The 25,686-nt window shown below is 39.2% G+C and overlaps 1 long non-coding RNA gene across 1 annotated transcript; it reads right to left on the bottom strand.

Annotated features, from left to right (window-relative positions):
• Nucleotides 1-2,065: 2,065 nt before the first annotated feature.
• LOC116895704 lies at nucleotides 2,066-24,285 on the bottom strand. Its single transcript, XR_004387305.1, has 2 exons — nucleotides 24,056-24,285; nucleotides 2,066-2,270 (listed from the first exon to the last, which is right to left on the bottom strand). It is a non-coding gene; the product is annotated as an uncharacterized LOC116895704 (long non-coding RNA).
• Nucleotides 24,286-25,686: the final 1,401 nt, after the last annotated feature.

Genomic DNA, 25,686 nt, shown 5'->3' with positions numbered 1-25,686 from the left:
TCTTTCTCCTCTTCTATTTTGCCTGGACACACAGCCCATTAGTCATTTCAGAGGTGGGTTTCCATCCTCAGTTAAAGAGAACTCTCTGGAAACAACTCTACCCAGTGGTATGTCACCTAAATGACTAGAAACAACACCGTAATTGGGAGTGAACATTAAGCATCCTGTAATTATGAAAGATATGTGAGATATGTAATTATATCTTACAAGGACTAAATGTCCATGTTTGTTAAGCATTCCTAAGAACCTTTCACTGCACTTAGACCACTGTGCACAATATGTACTAAGTTTCTTTGGGACAGTAGCATCAGATCTATTTGACAATTTTTCCAAGATTACAGAAATAGTAAGCAGAGGCTGTGGAGTTAGTTGGCAACCTTCAACATGATGCTGAACCACAGGGCACATGGCTGTTCTTTGAGGCTGGACAAGTTAGCATTGACACTTGGGACTTTTAGGAAGCTCCTTATCCCTGCAAACAGGAAGAGTAGCCAGGATTTCCTCCTCCCATTCAGGTGCTATAAGAGGCCCAGTGTTCCCAAACATGAAACCAGTTACCGACCCTCACACTGTGCCATCGCCACATCAAAGAGCAGCAAGAAAAAAAAAAAAAGAACAAGCATGATTGCACACCCATGCTATAAGCCTTTCTTTGATTTATATATTTTATTTCTTTTTTTTATTATTTAGTCAAGGCAGTCTGATGTTTTCGGTGTCCACACATTGGGGCAGAGGTTGTACTAAGTATAAGCCACCTTGGGTCAAACTCAAAATAGCTTTGGTCTTCTCACCCCTGAACTTCAAAGCTTACCCCACTCGCCCTCCTCCTATTTGCTCTTGCGGGCGACTCTGCAGTGGTCACAGGCTAAACAGCTCGGGTGGTCCTCCCATGGCCAAGCAGTCTCCCAGCCTGAGTTTACCCACATACCCTCTTATAGGGTGAAGCCTGCAGGGAAGAAAGAGATAGAGCTGATAAATACAGCCTGGTTTTGTAAAACTCCCCCTCGGAGAAAGTTAACTGTATGAAATAGTCTGTGCTTATACAAGGCAGAGCTTCTCAACAGTAAATCCTTGTCCTACACTGCCTTGTTACAATGTAGTAATGCGGCATCTATCTCATGGGCAGTAAGCTTTTCATATCCATCATCGTTTCTCACTGTGTATTTTCCTGGGTGTTGGGTCCTGGGGCTTGCTTATTGGTTTCCTGACAATAGGACGGATACAAAGCCTGTCTTCTAAACTTCCTCATCCCTTGACTCTGGTACCAAGCATTAATTTGTAGCAAGTAAGATTATTCTGTCCTCACCGGGACACAAATGAAATGAGCTTTGGCCTCTTCTAGAAAGCAGACAGATCTCTGCGAATGTTCATACTTACCTGGGCACACTGCTTCTACATAAGAGAAAAGATCATTAAACTTAAAATAGCTTTCAGAAGACCAAGGAACTTCCCAGTAGCACTACCCTCCCCAGACAGTTAGAAGCATCATTTTCAGTGGCTGGGTCTCCTCTGCAAATCCGTAAACACAAACAGGCCATCTTCAGCTTACCAGCCAGCTACGTTACATACTGTGTTAGAGCTACTGATGAGCGCAGGGCAGAGGGTACTTCAAAACATCTGGAAGCAAGCCCTACACCCCCATCCTCTCAGTAGAAGCTCAGAGCACTCAATTCCAGCCAGAGCTTGCCTCACCTTCCTGTCTACTGAAGAGTTAAAATAGGTTACATATCCCAAATGAGTCTACAAAATAATATTTCCTCTGACATTCTTTCTTTTAAAAATTTTGGGTGTGTGAGAAAATAATTCTATGGGATGGCCCTGCATAGGTATTATGCCTGAGCCTCAGGTGAATTGTAATTAGCTTTTAAATGTATTTACAAAAAAAATAAATAATAAAACTCAAGTCGAAGACAGCTAAAGCAACCCGCAGCTACAGTTTGGGCTAATTAGCTTTACTGGAAAAATCCAGTGAATAGACACTGTGGTTTTGAAAAGCTTCCATAAGGTAGCTACCCACAATCTCGACTGCTTTATTCTTTCAAAGGTAAATCTTTTTAATGATTAAAAGCACTGGTTCTTGTTGACTGTTTTACCTCTTGATTGGTGTAATCTTCATTTCCCCCAGTAAAAGCCTTCCAATCATTGCTTAGAATTAATGAAGAGAATTTCATCACGTCCTCTCTCTTCCACAGACTTGAAAGCATTCACAGAATAGAACAGGCTTGTGCCTTTTGTGGTTGGAATTTGAAATTTTCAGAGGCTAAAACAGACTGAAAATAAGCAAAGACAGAATATTTCCACACTTAATCTTACAGAACTCCAAGGATGTGAAGCTGCCCTATCTATCCCAGCTTCTTAGCCTCCCCAAGCATATACGATATCCACTCTGAACTGATTTGCAGTATAAGAAAAACTACACCTGTGGTCATAGGGTCAGGTTTTCCTGGTCCCAGGAGATACCAGAGAGAGACCTTAATCACACACAGCTGTGACAGTCAGCAAGCAGGTCTGCAAAAATTATAATAAACATTCAGTTAATCATAATGACCTCTCACCAGTGCCCTGCAAAGAAAGATTCCCCTTTTCAGCCTATGTTTTGACCACCTTACAGTTTACTTGGCCTGAGAAAGCTACTGAGAAGCCTTGACATGAGATAAATACTTCTTATGCTGATGGAAGCAAGTGTTTACTCAGAAGTCAAAAGAACTGGCATTTAATTCCTTCTCTGCCATTAACTAGTGTTATGACTTTGGAAAAAGCAGTCTCTTCCCGTAGACTTTATCTAGAATATACCTGTGGCTCACTCCATTGAGAAAGAGTCTGTGAAGGGAATATGTTCTCCTATTTTCTCCTTTAAAGACCAACTGCAACTTGGCGCTGCTGAAAGGCATGGGGATCAGTCTCAGCGAAACCCAGATTTATACCTCAGAAAACTGGAAGGGAGTTTGCAAAGACACATGTCTAGCACTCTTCTGAAACCCAGGGAGATGTGTCGGGGTCAATGTTGCTTACAATACCTATGTGTACAGCATTGTCCAGATCCATAAACTACTAGCTAGAAGGTGAAGTCAAGATTTTTGGTAGAGGAATCAAATAACTCTGAATGCTGAGCTAAAATGAATATATATGACGGCAACAATAGAAACGCCAAATGAACATTTTAGTCCTTATTTTGTGCCAGACACTGAGCTGGAGATTTCTGCATGTGTTATCTCAGCTTAGCATTATACACACGCTCTGTCCTCTCATTCTGTTCTCCAATTATCCCCCCAAGCTGGCCTGCCATCTGCCCACCTCCTGCACAGAGAAGACGTAGGAGGCAGGACCTTTATGTACGAACGTCCCCAACCAGTCCTTGTCCATACAATTTTGCAGTATTCCTATCAACTTATTCCTGGTCAGAACAAAAAACTCCATATTAAGAAGGAAAAGAAAAACAGTCTCAATGTTTATCTTCCTTTTCCTGGTACACGTCCTTCTTGACTCCAGAAGTCTTCTGTCTGTCTGTAATAGGAGGGACACTCTAGGGTTTAGATCAATATCTGAAAAAGCTTTTAAGCTATAATAACTATGGTCTTCAGCACTCAATATATTTTGGCATGATGCACCTCTATGCCAAGTGAAATAGCTAACTCTTAGACAGGACTTTAGACCCACTCCTGTCTGTCTACAAAGTGCTTTCAGTAGAACAGTCCATAATCATTACGTCAAATGCAAGGAGCAAAGCGTTCCCAAGGACGCACTTTGAATCCAACCTAAGTCCAAACACCTTCAAAACTACATTGTATTCTTGTAACATAATGAGTTTAATCTATTCATTAACCACATCCCATTAATTATACAATGTCACCAACAGTAGCCAACTCTACCCCCTCCCTAGCAAAAAATAAAAACTTAAATTTGGAATAGGCTAATATTAGCTTTTAGCTTTGCTGTTGTTGTTGTTGTTGTTTTTGTTGTTGTTGTTTTCTTTGAGTTTAATCCCTCTTTTAGCTTCCTAATACAAACTGCTCCATCTTTAGTATCTGAAAGAAGTCAGAAGAGGCCTGGGAATAATAGTAGTTCCTCTTGTTTCACAGGCTTCTCTCCCTTCTGGGATCTGGAGCAGCCATTGACTTCTAGGAAATTCTCTTGAGACCCAATTAAAAGTACCTGGCACAAGAACAGGAGGCATTACTCCCCACCCTTCCCTAGGAGAGGCTGCTTCCAAGACCAGTCTTACGTAGGAGTCCTCTTGTGGGCTTGTATAATACAAACCACGGAAACTGAACCCCAAATTCATTCCTTTGGCAATGACATATAGGCCCAGAAATAAAATCTAATGACTAAAACTGGAAGGATCTCTCTCACCAAATTGGGTATTTACAGTTTAAAACCTTTTCCCAACTGTGGCTTTCTAACCATTGACATTGAGCAAGCATATTAATAGTTTTGGGACCCACAATTTTATTGGTGTGACAGAAAGAGGGTATAAACTCTCCTCAGTTAATGTGACTGAGAAATCCATTCTGTCATTCATTTTTTCCCACTGTTCTGCACTTAGCATATTGTAATTTGCAACTTCACTCTGCTTCCTCCATCCCCCCCGTCACCACCTATTGCAAAGGTATTGAGACCTTTCTAGCCCTCTGTGCTTGGATCTCACAGTACTTGTGCATTCTGTATTGTTCCCCTTCTGTAGTTTCAAGCAGCCTTTACTTCCCTATGACAAGCCAATCATGTTTGTTCTATATCCTCATCTGGACATGCATGTATCACTTTCCCTCATATAACTCAATAAAAGCTATCAACAAATTAGCCTTTGAAATAGGTGGGATTGAAAAGAAAATGAAAATGAGGAGATGCCCATGAAAAGAGTTTGTCTAGTGCACTTAAAAGAAGAAAGTCTGATGGACGTGCAGCTGGCAGAAGATAGAGATTATCAACTCGTATATACAGTCTTAGGCACATTTCATAAGCACTTTATACCTGTATTTCTCCCATATGTAAGTTGAAGAAAAGACAGTTTCAGTGTTATAGGTCATGTGTGAAGAGTAATGGGAATCTAGTGAATATATCCTTTGATTATTTATCTATATATTTTTTTAAAAAATAGATTAATTTCTCTGTCTTAGCCAGAATTAATTGCAAAGTGTTTCTTTGGGAGGGATGATACTTTGTGTTCGCTTTCGCTTCTTGGGGCTGGAATTTTATCTGGGCTGACTTGTTCGTGTTTTGTGTATGCTATCACAGTCTCTGTGAGTTCACGTGTATGTGCATCAGCCCTGTTCTGTCTAGGGAACAATGCTTCTTTAGAGTCATCTATCACCTGAGGCTCCTAAAGTCCTTCCTCCTCCCCTTCTGCATAGGTACCTGAACCATAAAAGAAGAATGCTATAGACATTCACTTTAAGGCCGAGTGTGTTCTGGTTACATGGTGTATACATTGTCAAGCTTGGGTCTCTATGTTCACTACCATCTATGGCAAGAAGAAACTTCCCTGTTGATGGCTGAGTAACGTGTTTAACTATGGCTCCAGCAATGTGTCATTGGGAGTCATTTTGTTGCTGTGTTTGTTTAACAGATTACTAGTAGTAGCTTTATGAATCTAGTTAAAAGTTCCTCCTCAGCCCCAGCTGAAGTTTAAGGATCACCATACCACTTTACTCTTCCATATGTTAAGAGTCTTACTGAATGAGGCAGTGTACAACTTTAATCTCTACATTTGGGAGGCAGAAGCAAGTAGACCTCTGTGAGTTCCAGGTCAGCAAGAGCTACATAGTAAGATCCTGTCACAAAAATAAAGTACATTTTATGCTAAAATCTGAGAAATACTCTGTGTGTGTGTGTGTGTGTGTGTGTGTGTGTGTACATCTCTACTTACTAGCCTCCATTCGTGAACATAAACTAAAAGTTTCTGTATTCCAAAATAGTGTTTAGTTAATAACACTATAAAAGTAAGTAAAAATCAAATCCCTGCTTTCTGAAATCTACCTGAAAGGACACCCACTCAAAAAGAACCTAAGAGCTACACGACAGCCTGCTGGCAAAACTGTATTGAAGAAATAAGTGACACAAATACTTTTTTGAGTGTTGAGAGAATTCCAGCCTGGCATGACACCGGAAGGTCTCAGCAGACCAGTAGAACCACATCTAGACCCTGACACAATGAAGAAGCCCAAGCACAATGCAGCAGCAAGGTAAAGACATCATAAAGAAAAAGTTTAGAAACTGTGGCCAGGAGTCTAGATAGTACGAAGATTATAACAGTCATGCTACAACAAGGCAGGAAGGTTTGGTACTGAGAAGCCATGAAAGATACATCAGGGCCAGTTCATGTTCTGCTCACTGGCTGCAGACTTTGAATTTCCCCTATGATCTAAATGTAAGGAGGAAGTTTCCTCTAGAAAGCTATCTCTGCCCAGTGAAGAGTATTTCATTGAATGTGATAACACTGAACATCCTGGAATGCTTGGCTCATAGGAAAACAAATGTGATTGATCATTAATATCTGCAATAAGGACAGAGGAAGAGGTCTTTTGTCCACCACCCAGGGAATATAAACAGAGGTCAAGAAGGTCAATTTTAGTAAGGAATGACATGATAAACAGATGGTTTTTCAAAGATTAATTTGGTAACAGATCATGGATACTCTCCTAAAAAAGAGTCAAGAAGACTACTTTGGAAGCCTTGTTCAGAAACAGTACATTCACAAAGCAAACGTGAAAGAAGAAATAACCTTAAAAGATTTTATGAGCCATTCAATGTCCTTAGCATAGATAGCTTCTGAAAAGCCTTCAAACCATACTAAGTAGTTTTGACTCTTGAAAAGATACTACAATGACTATCATTCACTTTAGTAATGATAAGTTACATCATTCATGCTCTGTAGCAGAGAGTACATTGTGAAGAGATTTGAAATAGAATACAGGAATCTCTAATAGATGACTTATAAGGACTAGTCTAGAATAATTCGAACACTTAAACACCATGATCAAATATATAAAAATGAAACTAGGACATTGGCTCAGTGGATAAAGCCCTTGCCACACAATCATGAAGTCCAGAGCTCAGGTCAGTACTCAAGTAAAACAGCCAGAAGAGGGAGGTAACCTACCTATCTGCAAGTACAGGAGGGAGAGACAGGGATCCCTACAGAAATCCATCTAGCTTTTAGCTCGTGGTTCAATGAGAGACCTTTTCTTCATATATAAAATGGGACTGATCCAGGAAAATGCCCAATGACAACCTTGGGCTTGGTCACCATATCCATTTGTCTACACATAAAGGCACACTTTGTCCACACATATGTACACCACACAGATTCATACATACACATACACACAGACACATACACGCAGAGACACACAAACACATACACACACATACACACAAACACATACACACACATACACACAAACACATACACACAAACACATACACACACACATACACACACATACACACACATACACACAAACACACACACACATACACACACACACACACACACACACACACACACACACACACACACACACACACACACACACACACACACACACACACACACAGAGTAAACCCACAGAAGAGTACTAGGTTTACCATGATTGGAGTGAAAGATTTACATCTGTCGATCTCCCTTTAGCTCTGGTGCTGATCACTGAGGTTGTAAAGTGCATGAAGGATCAACCTTGCTATTCCATCAGAAGTAACAACATGCTAAAACTAGGTACAGTTTTTAAATTACTTTTCGAGATTATAAAATAATTACATTATTTACCCCTTCCCTTTCTTCCCTTTAAATCCTTCTATATACTCCTCTTTGCTCTCTTTGAAAAAGTCATAGAATCTTGTTTTATTAGTGGTTATTACATATGTTGGTGTGTGTATACAGTCCTAAATACAAAATTATAGCATGTGCTGTCTATATAATCTTAATTGTATGTACATGCTTATGTTTTCAGGACTGACTAGGTATTAAAGCATATTTATTAAAATATATACTTTTAAAGCAAAGCAAATGGAGTATAAGGCAGACAGAGAAAAAGATATTACTATGCCAGTTGATTAATTTATTTATCTAAAACCCATGAATTATGAAGCTCTGAAGGAAAATAAAACAACACTATATAATGAGAACCATTCCCCCACATTCTGTGCTTCACTTAGGACAAAGTCTGGTGCACGTGATCATGGCGGAACAGGGTCAGAAGCAGAGCGTGCTGCGCACAGTAAATGCCCTCGCTTTGCACGGAGTCAAAATCATCATCTGGTCTGCTTTCTAGAATGTGACCCATCAGAAACAACCAAGATTTCCAAATTGGTGACAAAAAATTAATTTGGGATACAAAAATTTGCCATGGTTCTTTCCAGTGCACGATGAAGTTTGCAGGAGAGGAAGGATCCATGAGGGTGTGGCTTAGGGAAGGACTGGCCCGGCCTTAAAAGGATTCCTCCTTATGGCCAAAATATGTTGACTCTGTGTCTCTTACCAGGCTACAGTTCTAAAGATGGTTGAAAATTTTCCTTAGACAATGGCCCAATTGAGAGGTCATTTCCTGCCATTTCCCAGGCCCCTGAGGGGGAATCCCATAGTGCTTCCTAATACACAGTAGTGGCTATGTTGAAAGCCAGGCTCTGAATAGATGCCTGGCTGCCCGAGTCATGGGCATCTACTTGGAGGTTGAGAGATGAATTAAAGATAACCATTCATGCTTAAATGTCCAGTCAGATACAATGTAATCTCTAAAAGTTTTCAGTTCACAATCGCTGCAAAGTTTCTATCAGTTTTCCCTATACTTCATTTACTCTGTGAGTTTTTATCATTGAGAAACAGAAATTCTTCTCTCCCAAATGAGTAACATTTTGAACCCAAGCCTGACCCTCACATGATAAAATTCCGTGTCACTGCAAAGAAATACAAAGTGTGTTGTTGTTATGCTCTGTGTCTTCGCTTGAAAGCCATCCAAAGGCTGAAGCTGCTGCCTGCATTCACAATGAAGGCAGCATAGAAAGAACGTGGTATTTTAGACAGAGCCTTCGAAAAATCCATATAAGGGCAAAGAGAAACATTTGATGCTGAATTCTTCCCTAATTTAAGACATTTTGTGTCCAGTTTTTATTTTTGAAAAAAAGAAAAAGAAGAAAAAGAACTAAAAAGAATTCCAAGGCAAAATCCTCCTGAGATGTTTCTATGTGAGCTTAACACGGTATTGACCGCTTGTTGTCCGGACCACTGAGGGAACATAAGGCAATGTCCCCTTTCTGTGCCTGGTCAGCACCAATATGCACCAATATGACTCCTGCCTCCCAACACAGTCCACTACTCCAGCATCTTAAATATGCTTGCCTTATCATTTTGAAATTCTCAGGTTACTCTACTGGGACATTGCATAATCCAATGCAATGTGTATTCAAAGCGGAAAGTCTGCACCTGACTTAACTGGGGCTTCTATTAGGGGAAACTGGGAGGAGTTCATGGAGGAAAGTCTGTGGTCAGAGTTTACTGTGTGTGAGAGAAGAAGAAATTTAAAAAGGGATCGGGGAAGCAAGGTTCCCTCTCAACTTCAATGAAGTTGATAATTAGCTCATATTCCTATTCCTGCAAAGGCCAGGAAGGGTTTTAACATGCATTGATGGTACTCAGTGTTAAGCTGAGAAATTGCTTGCTTTTTGGTATTTTTAATATCATAGTTTATGATACAATTAACTAATTAAAGAAGTCAAGGTAAAACCTATCAGAATTCTTATGCCTGATCAAGGTTCCTACATTCAGTCTCTCTATTATTAAATATTTGAGTTACCTCTTCCTCTTATTATCTGGATAGTACACACATTAAAATGATAATGTGAAAAATTAAAGTAGAATATGAAGAAACACAGATTCTAAAGCTGGAGAGATGAGACCACAAATTAAAAGTCTACACTGTTCTACTAGAGGACTCAGGCTCATCTGAGACCTCGCAGAAAGTAGATGGAAAACTCCTATAGCTCCAGTTCCAGAGAATATGACATCCTTTTCTGGCCTCCCTGAATACTGGCACAGAAACTCATGCAGGGACACACATATACACATAGATAATGATAATGATGATGAATCTTTCTTTTTTAGTTATAATGTAAAATTCAAGTTCTTGAGTCTTCTCTTGAAATTACTAAATGTCTAATAACTGAAGGAGAAACCTGGGTATCTGCACAGTCAAAGAAACAGCCCTGAGGTCCTGACTCATAGGGTAAAGAATTCTGAATGCTGAAGTCTGCCCTTAACTCCATCAATAAATATTAATTCATCATAGACTTCCTGTTAGTCATTTGATTTCTGTAACTCTGTCCTTTTAGTCATAACTGAATTATTAGAAGAGAATACATAGATAAATGCTCATATGTGTTAAAACAAATACCATGAATTGCCTTTTGAGTACCCTAGTTAGATGATAGACTCATGAACAAATGATTTTATTTATTTCCTAATAGGCAATGTCATATTTATAGCTGGAGTTCCATACATAAATTATTTTTTCTATATAGTACAAAATTTAAAAGCATGTATACTTAGTACTCAGTTGTTCATGAGTAGTTCAGAACAACATTTACCTTGACAACCGTACCATCGTCCAGGCTCATGCCTTGGATTTGAAGTTCAATCAACTCCCAGAGTGGATTAAACTTAATGACCTGTCTAACAAAACTTACAAAGTAAGCGTGCAAGCTTTCCTTGTCAGTTTTCAGAGCTTTCCAGGAGAAAATTAATTCAGACAGCCTTAGTCACATTTACCTACTCAGCATAGGATTAGAAAAATGTGAAACTTTTTGTTTTAAAGAATTATTAAAGGTACTCCTAGTCAATCAAGATGCTACAATAAAACATCACAGACTTGATGGCTGAAACAATCGAAACTGTTCTTTAATCCTGGATGCTAAAAAGTCCATGAGTCAATGGGAATAAGTTCCCTCCCCAGAAAAGGACCCTTTGGGGTTTGACTTCTGGCTGTAACTTCATGTAACTTGCTGAAAATTCACTTATAGGTAATTAATCCCATCACATGGTGTCTTGGTATCATAATCTCACCAAAATCTACTTGTTGGCTATGAGCGTATCTACAAATGCTATCACCTGAGAACTGGGATTCAATGTATGAAATAGAATAGGGTAGGCAGGGAGTGATTGAGAAAGATAGTCACTGTCAACTTTATACACATACAAACATACTTTCAAAAATACTATTCTAAACATGAGGTCAAATACTCTTAAAGTGAATTAAATGAGAGATACTGAGTTAATATTTAGTTATTACATAGGCACCACCAATAGCGGAGAAGAGTTCACTAATGACAAAGTTTGGGAAAGATGGCTTGAGTTTTACTTTGCCTGTTGTTATTAAAACTTTACTTCATGGTTAAACTTTGAGAAATTGATATTCATGTCTATATTTTAAGTTCTTCGTGGGGGGCCTCAAAGTAACTCCTCTTGAGCTTAAAACATATGACTTCATTTGATTTTTAAATGCTGATTATGTGACACTAAATCATTCTAAATATAAAGACTCTAATAATAGCTACTTTTACTATTAGCGCAAAGGATACACCAGTGCATTCAACACATTTGCATGTGCTTTTGCTAACTGGCACGGTTACTGTGAGATATTGGTCAATATCCCCCCATTTTCCCGGTGGGGAGTATGATGACTTTTAGTGCCAAACTTTACGAGTGATGAAGAATAAAAATATATACAAATGTCCTAAAATTTGCTCCCAAATGTTTTTAAATGTTCCTCATAGCAATGTTTCAGTGAATACATGACATAGAAAATACAGAGGTTGTATTTATGTGCATATAAGTGAATGGAACTGTAACATTTTTTCATTAATTTACTTAATTTACTCTCTGGTCACACTCTACCCCTTCCTTTCCTCCCACCTTCACAAATACCTCCCTCCATTACCCTTCCCCTTCTCAGAGAAAAGGAAACTGCACTTGGGCACCACCATGCCCTGGGTCATCTAGTACCAACAGGACTAAGGGCATCCTCTCTCACTGAGGCAAAGCAAACAATACAGATAGGGTATGGGATCCAATGGCAGGAACAGAGTCAGAGACAGCCCCCCTGCTCCATTTGTTAGGGGACCTACATGAACACCAAACTGTGTGTCTGTTACAAATGTATATGAGGTCTAGGTCCAGTCCGGCATGCTCTTTGGTTGATGGTTCAGCATCTGTGAACACCTCATGAGCCCATGTTAGTTGATTCTGTAGGTCTCCTTGTGGTGTCCTTGACCCTTGTTTGCTCAATCCTATCTCGCACTCTTCTGCAATTCTCCCTGAGCTCTTTCTGGCGTATGTGCTCACTTATAAGTGTACATTAGCCATAAAGTAGAGCATAACCATGCTACAACCCACAGACCCAAAGAAACTAAGGAATAAGGAGATCCCCAGGAACAACAAGTGAATCTCACCCAGAAGGAGAAATAAAATAGACATTGTGGTGGGTGGATAGAGGGAACTGGGTAGAAGGAGGGGAAAGGGATAAGAATCAGGTGTGGGGAGAAGAGGAAGGAGAGGGTTGGAGAGAGAACAGAATTCAGTGAGGGGAATCGCCTCGAGGACTAACAGGAGACCCTAGATGAGACTCCTGGCAGTAGGGGTTGGGAGGGATATGGAGACTGGAGTGCTCACCTCCAGTAGCCAGGCAGGCCTTTCAGAGGAGAGTGGGGGACATCAACCTACTCATAAACCTCTTCAACACAACTTTTGTGCTATCTAAAAAATGCACAGGGATAAAGATGGACCAGAAATTGAGGGGACAGCAAACCAATGATTACTCCAGCAAGAGACCCATCTTCGTGAGAGAGCCAACCCCTGACACTATTAATGATACTCCGTCCGTCGGGCTTGCTGACAGGAGCTTAGAGTAAAAGTCTACTGAAAGGCTTCATCCAGCAAGGAATACAAACAGATGCAGAGACCCACAGCTGAGCTGTAATGTGTTTAAGGGAGCTGCTTTCTGATGGGTTGGTGATGAACCCCATATCTTTCCCCTGGAAATGAAGACCTTCGTAACCTTAATAAACATTAAACCCCAGATTAACGAAGAGCAAACACTCTGCTTTAAGCAAGGATCTTGTTCAAAAGAAAACTGTGAATGTTGATGCTCAGGTAAAGAAGGTGTACAGACTCAGCAGAGAGAAGTGGAGATGCATGTACCTGTAAGCCAAGAGAACAACACACACACACACACACACACACACACACACACACACGTATATACATACGTGTGCACATGTGGGGCAGGGGAGAGCCTCCTACACTTTATGGAGTGTTAGTTACAGCCCCTGGCAAAGACATAGATATACATGTTCTGCCTTCCCTCAGACATTGTGCAGTACCTTCACAATTTTTCATGTTTTAATTCACCTAGTCTGATGTAGACTTGTGCTATTACAGCTATTACAGTGTTAAGTAAATAATATAGCTGTAATGTTGAAAAGAAATTTCACTTAAAAATCGACTTCCAACAGTAGTCCTACATCATTACTTTCCATGTGATCAGTTGCTGAAAATGAATGGATTACAGATAATTTCAGTTGCCTAGAGGAGAAGGCAGGCCCAATGATGAGAACTAGGTCCTTTAATGTGTTTGATGGTTGTTTAAATTATTTGCATCACAGTGATAGCCAAGTGAGAACAATATTACATATCCACCCAAAGGGTCAGAGCAACAAAAGATGGCCTTTGTGTGTAAAATAAAATTGATTTTGACTCATGTAAGCTTCTTTGTCCATTTCTTCTGTCTGAGCCATTCCTACTGGAAACTCCAGAATAATGTTTGGCCCAGACAAAACTAGAGGCAGATTTAGCAAAAGGCATGTCTATTTAAAAACTGCCCCTTACTTAGCATGTGTTAATACGATGGTACATACCAGAAGAACGAAATAAAATCATCACAAGAGATCACTGCAAAACCCAAGCACTCTGGCAATTCAAACATAAAACTTTGAGCTGGTTCAAACAATTTGGTTTTGATTTTACACAGCACAAAAGTGAGACATTAAAGAAGCCTCCACACAGAACACATTTAGTTGTTCTTCCATGTTTCCCCTTGAGTTTAAGGGGAGTGGAGGAAAAAACAATTTTTTTTCATTGAACTGATTCTTTTTAAAATGAGGTTAGCAATTAAAATCAGATTTTTAAAGGAAGAAAAATACATCTGGGCAAAGCACTTACATTATTTTTTTAAAGTAGAATGTGGATTAAATTATTGGTTTTAAACTATCCTGAAAAAGTGACTTGACTCTGTAATGGAAAAATCAATTGATCCAAAGAAGAGTGTTTCAACAGTGCAAATGAAGGCAACATTAAATTTGGTTTATATTGTTTGCAAATATTAAAATCCTAGGGAAATTTGGAATATAAAATCTTCTTAGCCAAAATTTATTTTTTTTCCAATGGGTTGTTTCCCCACCCTTTCACTTTATTTATGTTGGTAAACTCAAGGCCACGCCTTTTATAAATCTCACACCACTAGTCTATATTTCTAACCTCACCATTTTATTAGTATTTTCCCTTAACTAATTACTTATAGGTTACTGCAAAAAAGTCTTTGAGACATTACTGTTGGAATCACTAAATAAATATTCCTGTAGATTTGGGGAAGCAAATCCACCTGGGTATGAGTATCCAAATTCCTTTTTCCTGATTCTGTCTACTTGAAAGTTACTCTTTCCAATGATTTTGTCTAAGACTTTCCAAGATGGAAAAGGGAAAACTAGGCATGAGCAATTTATGAGTAATTTTCTATGCAAAATCTGTCAGAGGCACTGCCTCCTGGATTTCTACAGTAGTCATTTAACATTTAACTGGTTACTGCACTAAGAAAACAGTACCTTAAGTCTCCTCACAAATTGTTTCTTCTCCTCATGAGATTCTTCCTCTTGTATTTTTTGAGGGGAAATATGTATGTTTTTCTTTTTGTCTCAGTTTAAGCGTTATCTCTCCTCTGAAGTTTTCCCCATCAATCCTTTCCAGTCACCCAGCCTGCACTACCAGAATTAATAAATTCACCAGGTGCCACTGAGTTTCCATACCATTGTGGGAAGACCTACAACACAGCATTCATCATGCCTTATGATAATTTAGTCTTGGCACAGAGAACTATAACTTCATCACTGCAAACTTTAATAGTGACCATAAATGTGCAATTTCTTCAGTTTTTTATTTTATATGAACTCAAAAAATGCTCATCTGAAATAAATTAGTATAACTCTTTGTAAAAGTTTGCCTGTATATTCATTGACCAAACACTTTTAAATCATTCATACATATCTAAAATCAAAAGTATTATTTATTTGTTTGCTTGTTTGTTTATCTACCTGTTTATTTATTTAATTGTGCATGAGTACACAGTAGCTGTCTTCAGACACACCAGAGAGGGAATTGGATCCCATTACAGATAGTTGTGAACCACCATATGGTTGCTGGGAAATGAACTCAGGATCTCTGGAAGAGCAGAGACCCTGGGACCCCCTTGGCCAACAACTAAATTGAATGAACCATCAGACTAAGCATGGGGACCACAATTCAGGAGTTAGAGAAAAGACTAAAGGAGCTGAGGGAGTTTGCAACCCCATAGGAAGAACAATAATATCAATCATCCAGATCCCTCAGAGCTCCCAGGGGCTAAACCACCAACCAAAGAGTACACATGGAGGGACCCATGGCTTCAGCCGCATATGTAGCTGAGAATGGTATTATCTGGCATCAATAGGAGTAGAGCTCTTGGTTCTGTGAAGGTTTGTTTCCCTAGTGTAGGTTATTGAGGTGGGAGTGGGTGGGTGGGTGGAGGTGAAATGTAAATGCATAAAATGTCCAATAAAAAATGTGAAAAAGTGGTATTATTTAGTATGTATATTGCTCTTATTGGTAGAAGCTTATTTGAAATGTTTCAACTGCATGGTATTGTGAAATAGAAACGAAACAAAATTTTCCTACTTAAACAAACCGCCTATATCAGTTTTCAGAGAGCAACCCATTGTCAGCAACAGCTTGTGTTGTTTCAGGATTTCCATGGGACCCCCTTGGCCAACATCAAAATTGAATGAACTCTAGTGCCATTACTAGAAGCCTCCTTTGGTGACAAGAGAGACAATTCTATATTAGAAAACTAGATAAGAGTCACCTTCATATGTATTAGGAAGTTTCCACTGCAGTAGGTTTCCATATCAACCCTCAAATGACATCAGTTCCAGCTGGCTGTCACCACATTCTCTCCCTCTACACAATCTCTCCTTCCCCTTCCTACCGGATTCTCTCATTCCTATCCCTACCTGCCTTCAGTCCATCCATAAAATCTATTTGATTTTCCCATTCCAGAAAGATCTGTTTCCCCCACCAGACTCTGCCTCTGTGCCTGGGTTTCTCTAGGCTTACAGATTTTAATTTAATTAATGGCTAATATCCACATATAAGCAAATACCTACAATATTTATCTTTCTGGGTCTTGGTTACCTCATTCTGGATGAGTTCTTTCCATTTGCCTGAGAATTTCATGATGTCATTTTTTAATGACCCCTGTGGAGGAACATCTATGTTGTGTTGTTTCCAGTTTCTGGCTATTATGAGTAAAACAGCAATGACCATGACAGAGCATGTGCTCTTGTGGTAGGATGGGGTGTCTTATGGTAGGATGGGGTGACTTATGGTAGGATGGGAAGTCTTATGGTAAGATGGGGCATCTTATGGTAGGATGGGGTGACTTCTGGGTATATGCCCAAGAGTAGAATAGATGGATATTGAGGTAGATTGATTCCCAGTTTTCTGTGATACCACCATATTGATTTCCATAGCATCTGTACAAAATGTGTCCTCCCACCAGCAGTGGGTGAATGTTCTTTATTCCACATCCTTGCCAGCATGAGCCATCCCTGTGTTAATGATCTTAGTCATTGTCACAGATGTGAGAAGGAATCTCAACGTTGTTTTCAAATTCATTTCCCTGATGAGTTGAACATTTCAGTGTTTCTCAGTTATTTGAATTGCCTCTACTGAGAATTCTCTGTTTAGATCTGTACACAATTTTAGTTGATTATTTTGTTTTGTTGATTTCTATTTTCTTGAGTTCTTTATATATTTTGGATATTAGTCCTCTATCAGATGTGGTGTTGGTAAAATGATTTTCCTATTCTATAGGCTGATGATTTGTGAGAATGACAGTGTCCTTCATATAGTGTTTTAGTTTCATGAGATTCTACTCATTAATCATTGATAGTAGTACCTATGTTAACAAAGTTTTGTTCAGAAAATCAGTTCCTATGCCTGTACAGTGTATCTCGTAAAATTGTCAAGTTTCTTGTATTCATATATTTCTAAAACACATGTCCATCAATTATCATTTACTACTATTCATTTGTGCTTTTTCATGCCTTTCCTATTTTTTCTTAAAATATTTCCCAAAAGAAAATATTCTCATGTAAATGAGATATCTGTCCTTATATAGAGGAAGATTCTTGAGTATTTCTTTGTAAAGACAGTGATCTGATATACTGTGCATGCTCCTAATGAAGTCTGTGGAGAATTAAGTGTGATGTCATGCTGATAGGAAAAAGAATGGCTACATTCATGGAGTTACAGGCTTCTAGGATTGGGATTGACTTTGGGGAAAATGTAGTCCAAGTTTTCCTCACTGCAAAAAGTCCTATCCTTTGTTCCTAGTGCGCCCCTGAACACAAGCAGGGGAAGAAATCATCTTCTAGGGAGTCATTTCTGTTTCACAAGATGTCTAATTCTTAGAAGGTACTTGCACTTAGTGAGCCAAAATCAGATTCCCTGAACGTCAGCCATTGATCCTGGCTCCAGCCTCCAGTGTTCAAAGATTTAATCTAATCCCTCTTCAAATATTGAAAGGCAGCCATGGTTCCCTCTAGGTATTTTCCTACAGCCTATAAACCTGACTAAAGCTGTATCATCCAGCCCACATGTGTCTATTAACCACAAGGACATCATGAGAGATCACTTCAAAGGCCTCGCTCATGTATGAATGCCAACATTTCTTCAACTACCAGTTTAATAAAGGAGAATTGGTCATGATCACTCCTAAGAAACTCTTATTGGCCCTTAGCACTGACTGCCTATTTCTGAGTGCACAAAACAATCTCTTTAATAATTCAATAGGAACTGTGCTCATTTTGTTTCCAAAATCAATCTGTCTTTCTGTGTCAGTCACAGCTCAACTGGAAGGGGAAAATATTCCACTTCAGTATTTAAAATTTGTGGGGAGAGGGCCTGCAACCCAAGGATCTGGTTACATAGAGACAGATCTTACTGAAGAGGGTTCAGAGGGAACAATAGCAACCCAGTAGCACTGCTGAGGCTGGAGAGGACAAGAAAGGACATAAGTCAAGGTCATTTAAAAGTCTGAAATTATGACAAGTGCAAGAGTCTTGCTTGAGGGACTAACACTGAAGAAACTGCCAAGGAAGCACCTATGCACTGAGAAACTGAGAAGTAACAGAGTTTTCCTCTTCTTTTCATTCTATTTTATTTACTAAGTTATTTTATTGATTTACATTCCAAATGTTGCCCCATGTCCCAGTTACCCCCTCCTAGAGTTCTTCACCTCATACCTCTCCCCTTTGCCTCTGAGAGGGTGATCATTCACCAACCCACCTCCACCTCACACCCTCACCCTGCATCCCCCTTCCTCTGAGGTATCAGTTCTCTACAGGATTAGATGCGTACTTTCCACTGAGGCCAGGCCAGGTAGTCTGTGCCTAGAGCCATGGACCAGCCCATGTATGCTCTTTGGTTGATAACATAGACTCTGGGAGCTCTGAGGAGTCCTGGTTAGTTGACACTGTTGGTCCTCCTATGGAGTTGCTATCCCCTTCAATTATTTCAATCCTTTGCCTAACTCTTCCATAGGGATTACTGACCTCAGTCCAATGGTTGGCTGTAAGTATCTGTATCTGTCTCAGTTAGTTGCTGGTAGAGCCTCTCAGACGACAGCCATGCTAGGCTTCTGTCTGCAAGCACAACACAGTATCAGTAATAGTGTCAGGGTTTGGTGCCTGCCTACGTGATTGATCCCAAGTTGGGCTGGTTACCAGATGGCCTTTCCTTCAGTCTCTGGTCCATTTTTGTCTCTGCATTTCCTCTAGACAGGAACAATCTGAATCAAAAAATTTGAAAATGTGTGAGTGGCCCTATTCCTCCACTTGGGGCTATGTTTAGCTCCTGGATAACCTGAAGGTTGTCTCTTTAGGATCCATCTCCCCATTCAAGTATTTCAGCTAATGTCATCCCCACTGAGTCCTGAGAGCTCTCATACCCTAGGTTTTAGGACTTTCTAGAGGTTCTCTCAACCTCCACTTCTACAGCTGCATACTCCCATTCCTGTCTCTCTGGGCTTCTCTCCTATCTCCCCCCCCCATACCTAATCCTGTCTCCCTTTCCCCTCCACCTCCCCTCTCCACCCAGATCCCTCCCTCCCTCTGCACCACATGATTACTTTGTTCCCCCTTCTAAATGGGATTGAAGCATCCTCACTTGGGCCTTCTTGTTAATCTTCAGTCTGGGAAACGTATCCTGGGTATTCTGTATTTTATGGCTAAAATCTACTTATCATCGGTGAGTACATACCATGCATGTCCTTTGGTGTCTGGGTTACCTCACTAGGGATGATATTTTCTAGTTCCATCTCTTTGCCTGCCCCTTAGTCTCCCCCAGGCATTTTGTTTTTTCAGTACCTGACCCCAGAAGAGCTCCACGGCTCAGAAGCCTCGAAATGAAGACTGGAGAGACAAGACAGAATCAGAGATTGTGAACTATGTGTGCATTAGCACTGTTCTCCACAAGTCATCAAGTCTACAAACACCTTGGCTACTTCAGATACCTCATTACTTAACAACTTTCTACAGTTCGTAGCTGAGGTTCCTTCTAAATTTTCTCCAAATATGACTGAACATAGAACTACATTGTGTTGCTTCTGTTATCTCCTCTATTTAACATTATTGTTACATGCTTACCCACCTGTCATACATAAGAAATGCTGAATTATTTCTTACATTGTAAAGAAAAATTAATTAATACTCCCTTATTCAATTAATATCCCCTTATAATTCAATTATATATTATATAAAATACATAAATTTTCCTTTGAAGGGGTAAATTGGACTAATTTCCTGCCTGTCGTTGAAGTACGTGCACCCTATTTTGATTGAGTGGAACATGAAATGACTTACAAAAATGTTCATGTGCACATTTAAGTGATGCACATTGCATGGATTTCAATATTAAATTTGAGTTTCTAGAAAATTTCTTCTTCATTTTGTATTTGACTAAAAGAATGCTTCTATAGTGTCTCTGGCACAAACGTTTTTACTTTTAGCTGTTAGATCATGTCAGCTGGCCATGGATTTAAATAATCTCAACAAAATGGCAGGCTTTAGAAGTAATTGCCAAAACCAAGCAGCAATCAGGCCATTGTGTTGATTCAAGATGCATATCTTGCCTTCCTTGAGCATCCAAAGTACTGTGCCAGGCACTGTACCAAGTGTCAAGTAGAGACTTATGGATCCGTACTGTCCCATGCTAGCAAAGGAGAATGGCCAAATTTTGGAGAAGTGGTTTATCTATATTAACATATGCTGTGAGTATGAATTATAAGAAAGACATCCAAGGCACTAAGTTCATATTTTCATGTTAATTGTATAATGGCAAAAATGTATATACATACGATTAAGTAAAATGTTAATTTCTTCTATTTCCTTTTAATTTTGTAAGTTTAGTTCCCAGAAAAAAATAATACATTTTTATTGAAATAGAATTCCATCAGTTTCCCCTTCTTTCCTCTACTCAACCCTTCCCAGGAATCTCTCCATACCTTTCCACTTTTGAGTTCATAGCCTCTTTCTCTTTTATTATTTAGTCTTACAAGTACACGTGTTTGCACACATATATAGCCAGATGTATCCTTGTGTTAACATTTGTCTCTGTGTCTCTCTGCTGGACAGTATGAGTCTTGAGTAAGTGACGAAGTGACTGTTCGCTGAGACAGACCACTGGAACTAAGGGAAAAAGCCATCTCTCCCTTTAATTAGTTTTGTAATTGCAACAGATCCAATGATGGGCATTAAAAAGAGACAAGCCTATTCTTTTCACTCAGGCAAAACTCCCACTGTGCTTCCTGAGAGTTCTGCCTGAGTGAGGCAAATGAGATTAGGCCCATGATGTCTACTTCACACTACAACATTCTCACTTTTCCAAAACTTTTTTCGTATACTGTTGGCTAGCAGACTGCATAAGGAAGAAAGAACAATAACGGAATGGCTTGGAAGTGTTGTTTTGAAACCTGTAACTAGTGCTGTCAGCTGCTGGCTCATTCCTTTTTCTACATTTACATTTCCTGACTGTAGTTTGAGAACATTTCACCGCGTGTAACTATCAATCATCCTTAACCCAGAAGTGCACTGTACATTAGTAACACTTAATTGACATATTTAAAGCAAATAGCTACTTAGTTTTGTTGTGAAGGTTTAGCATGCAAATCTGTAACAGCACACGCTTTGTTTGTTTCAATTACAAACATCCCTGTCTGCTGCATTGCCACCTCTGACAGTAGATGAATAGGGATGAGATCCCATTGAAGCATCCAGTGCACCATGTGACAGCCACAATAGCTTGCAACGTGAAAAAAAGCACTCTGCTCACCAAAGGATGCCCATGCATGGAGAAGAACAAAATGATGTGCAGTAGAGAGACAAAGTGGAGCTTTAGAAGAGTGGTCAAGAAGGAAAGGCACAAACAAAGGAAGTTGAAACAGCACATGCTAAGAGGCTAAAAGGTGGACTTGGTATCGAGCATTAATTTGGTCCCAGGTATTTATTTAACAGCAGAATCACACAGGCAGCAAGCAGCAGGATTTCTGCAGTTAAGGGAAATGCAAGGTTCTTTCTTACTCTTCAGTGTCCAGTGATAAATAGAATGTCCCTTCTTTCTTAAACAAACGAGGATTAGTTGAGTACTTGATAAGAGAAGACAAAATGACAAGCTCTTTTTTTCAACTCTAAAATCAAAATATCTTTAAATAACTTTAAAGTAAACAACTTCTACTATATTTTAGATAAGGTTTGGTATCTCCTGAATTTAAAATATGGATTCTTAACTAAGTAAAAGCATTTTCTTTGCCACCTGTACTAGGAAACCAGAAGAGATCATCTGAAAGAGTCTTGTGTTGTTTTGTTTGTTTGCTTCATGTTGTGTTTTGTGTGTGTGTGTGTGTGTGTGTGTAAAGCAACAATAGACACAGCTATATATACTAAATATCATCATAGCCCATTAAAATCCTATATACCCACAAAATAATTGATATAAAATTAAGCAATAGCATAATTATAAGCTATAATGTTAATACAGCTAACACTAAGAATATTATTAAAACTCTACTAAAAGGCTAATGAAGAAAGCAAGATACTATGAAACTAATATGGAGATCTACCCACTACTCATTTCTAATGTTATTAACAAAGATAGAATTTGAGTTTTACCTATAATTTTATTTAGTAATATCATACCATCCTGATTATCATCAGATTCTACAAACCCTAGCCAGGGCAGGACTTCAAAGCTTTGAAAAGTGACCACGTGACCCACAGTGATAGGGGCATCCTGCCCCTTGTCCTTCTCCCATTCCCATGTAGCACCAACCTAGTGAAGAAAAAGGGAAGATTGCGAGTTGTGTTGTTTCTAGCACTGGGAAATACTAAGAGGATAATTTCTCTTTCTTGGTAAATGCATAGAGAAGAGTTTCCCATCTGTTCTAAATTTCTAATATTGAACTCTTTGGTTGAGGCCCACAGTCTTTCATGGTTCACTGTGAATTTGTAAATAGATGTTTTCCCATTGCTAGTGCAAAGCTAAAAAGCCAGAATTATTTTTCTGGCCGGGTGTTTTTGAAGCCTCCTTGCTGCTGAAGTTTCTGTGTGTGATTCCATCACCCAGGCCGATGTTGGGTGTGGGCAATATGTGCCTTCTTGTCATGCAGCCCACTCAATCTGTGACTTCATGCTAGTCCCTCATCACTACAGTTTTGCCAAGATCTATTCTTTCCTTTCCATAACCACCACTAGAGCTCCTGACCATGTTTAACGTGTAAGTAGATGGTGGCTAGACCCTCTTCCTGGGTGGGCCCATTGTCTCTATTTTAGTCCTCCTTCATTGAGATGATGAAGTTGTAGACTCTATGTCTCAACTATTTATCTGAACAAGTGGGTTTCGTTTCCCACAATCTGCCCTGGGTTGATATTCTGTAAACTAAAACACAATGACGTTCTAGGTAAAGGATCATGTGCTTGGCTACCACGGCTCATGTGAAAATTTCCAAATCCTGTGCCTCAGTTTTTGCATTGTCTCATCTCCAATGTCTGCCAATTTTCTGGTCACCATCAGTCTCCAGACTTCTAGGAACACCAATGAGCTACTTCCTCTCTGATCAGAGTTATTTTCTAGGCTCATCATTTAAATCATTCCTATTGAGACACTATCATATTTGTTATGTCTTCAATGACTGATTTTTTGGAAAGACCTCTTTTCTCTAATACTATATTTTACCTTAAAGCACTTCAAAAATAATATAGATATTTTATAAAATGATAGCAAAGTATCAATACTGTGATCAAAGCATAAAACAATAGTTGGGATTTGACCACACTGTTGCTTCCAAAATCCCATACAGAAGTAGAAATCTCATACAATACCCCACACACACAACAGATAATATACATACAAGTGCACACATATGTGCACATAGACAACTCATCCAGAAAATTATAGAAAATACTTAAAATGTTCTGCAAGAGGGACATAGCTGTACCCATGTTCCTGGCATTTACCTACATTAAGACCAAAAGTAATATTAGTATAAAGTTTGAGTACTGTCCTTCTTTGTCAACACTTTATCAAACCATTGGAATATTTTGCGCTACATCAACAAAATACCAAGATCGAAATACCTAAGATTTTAACTATATTTATTGTCAGTACATTGCCAAGACACAAAGAGAAATCTCAGCAGGATGTCGATACCTGTTTGTCTTTTGTTTTAGACGAAATGAAGATGGCATTGCCCTCATACACAGGCTCAGAGAGCGATAATAAACCCTTCCTTCTGGGTCCCATTGCTTCAGCCAGATTACTTTTCATACTGTTTCTTCATATACTTTGCAACACGATCGCATCCCATTTTTCTTCAAAACTCTGGCAGATTGTTTGGGCTAGAGATAGATGGAGACAAGAGGCACCATCTGGTGCAAGATCTTTATTCCTTGTTAACACTGCAGGAGTTCTGGTATTTTACATGGATCAAGCAGTAGCAAAGATTTTTTCAGAATGCATAGATGGAACAGGTATAAGATGGTCAAATGGCCCTTGGCACTGCTTGGATCACGAGCTTTTCCAGGCTGGAAGTTGGGGTGCATTGAAGGGGGTCTCTTTTTTCCCTTGTCTCCTTCAATTCAGACAACCAGTGGCATATGGTCTCATGATTCACAAAGATGATCCTGGACTATAGATTTGACGATCTCAACATAACTTCCAGGCTTGCCAGGGCTGGTGCAGCAGAGCAAATAACTCACGATATTTCCCCTGTGGTGAGTAAGCTCCAAGTCTCAGGCTTCAATCTGAGCTGGTGCTGAGAGAAAGGAACCGTGTCCTTTAATGCCAATGTCAGGCCTGTTTCTTTTTCAGATGAGACTGTGGGTTGCTATGCTCCTGGCTGATGACTTTCAGGAGCCACCCACAGCTTTAAACGACACCCAGCTTGACTTTGTTGATTCACATTTAATGTGAACTTTTGCTGTTTTTCATATCTTTCTACTCTTTGTACTGAAATGTAGCTATATTTCTAATAGTTTGGTATTTTTATCTTAAAACATTAAATGTAATAAGAGAATGGTCACATTTCATAATTAAAGCCAGCATTTTCTAGTGGCATTAACTAGGAAGTGGGGACTAGGAGATCTTCCTTTCGATGTTAGAAGCTAGCTCAACAGTTACTTTGTGAGGAAATGGAAACGAATGAATTTAACCGGAGTTCTGGTGTTCTCTCACCCAATAGCCTCCATTCTTTCTACCGCAGCATTCTTTCCTTCTGCTTTAATATTACATATGTTCTACCATACCACTTCCCCTCAAAAATGCATGTGAACACATGCAAACACACCCACACACATATGTGCCTACATACATGCAAATATACACATACATACACATGCATACCATATGCACATAGGAAAATTTAAAAACCCAAGTTGCCTTATGGTCTTAAAAGTACTGATTTATATAGGATTGATCTCATCAGGAGTGATAGCAAAAATAAAACACGCCCTAACTTCCAGTGGGAAAAATACATGCAAAAAGCCTGGTCTGTATACACTTAGTTAACTAAATGAAATGTTTTCTTAAGTAACCAGGAAATAATTAGAGAAACTAAATTAGAAAAAATGGCAATACACAGAAAAAAGAATTAACTATAAAAAAAATTTCTACCATCCGAAATGGGATTTTTTTTAAATTTCACTTTCTTTTTAATTATTTATTGTTTTATTTATTTTTACACTCTAGATTTTATTCCCCTCCAAGTCCTACCCTCGACCGACTACTCCACATCCCATACCTCCTTCCTGCCCCACTGTGTCTCCACAAGGATATCCCTACCT

Source organism: Rattus rattus, chromosome 3, assembly GCF_011064425.1.
Source record: "Rattus rattus isolate New Zealand chromosome 3, Rrattus_CSIRO_v1, whole genome shotgun sequence".
Taxonomy (NCBI): domain Eukaryota; kingdom Metazoa; phylum Chordata; class Mammalia; order Rodentia; family Muridae; genus Rattus; species Rattus rattus.
Note: the sequence above shows the minus strand (reverse complement) of the source record. Positions and strands in the feature narration are given on the sequence as shown.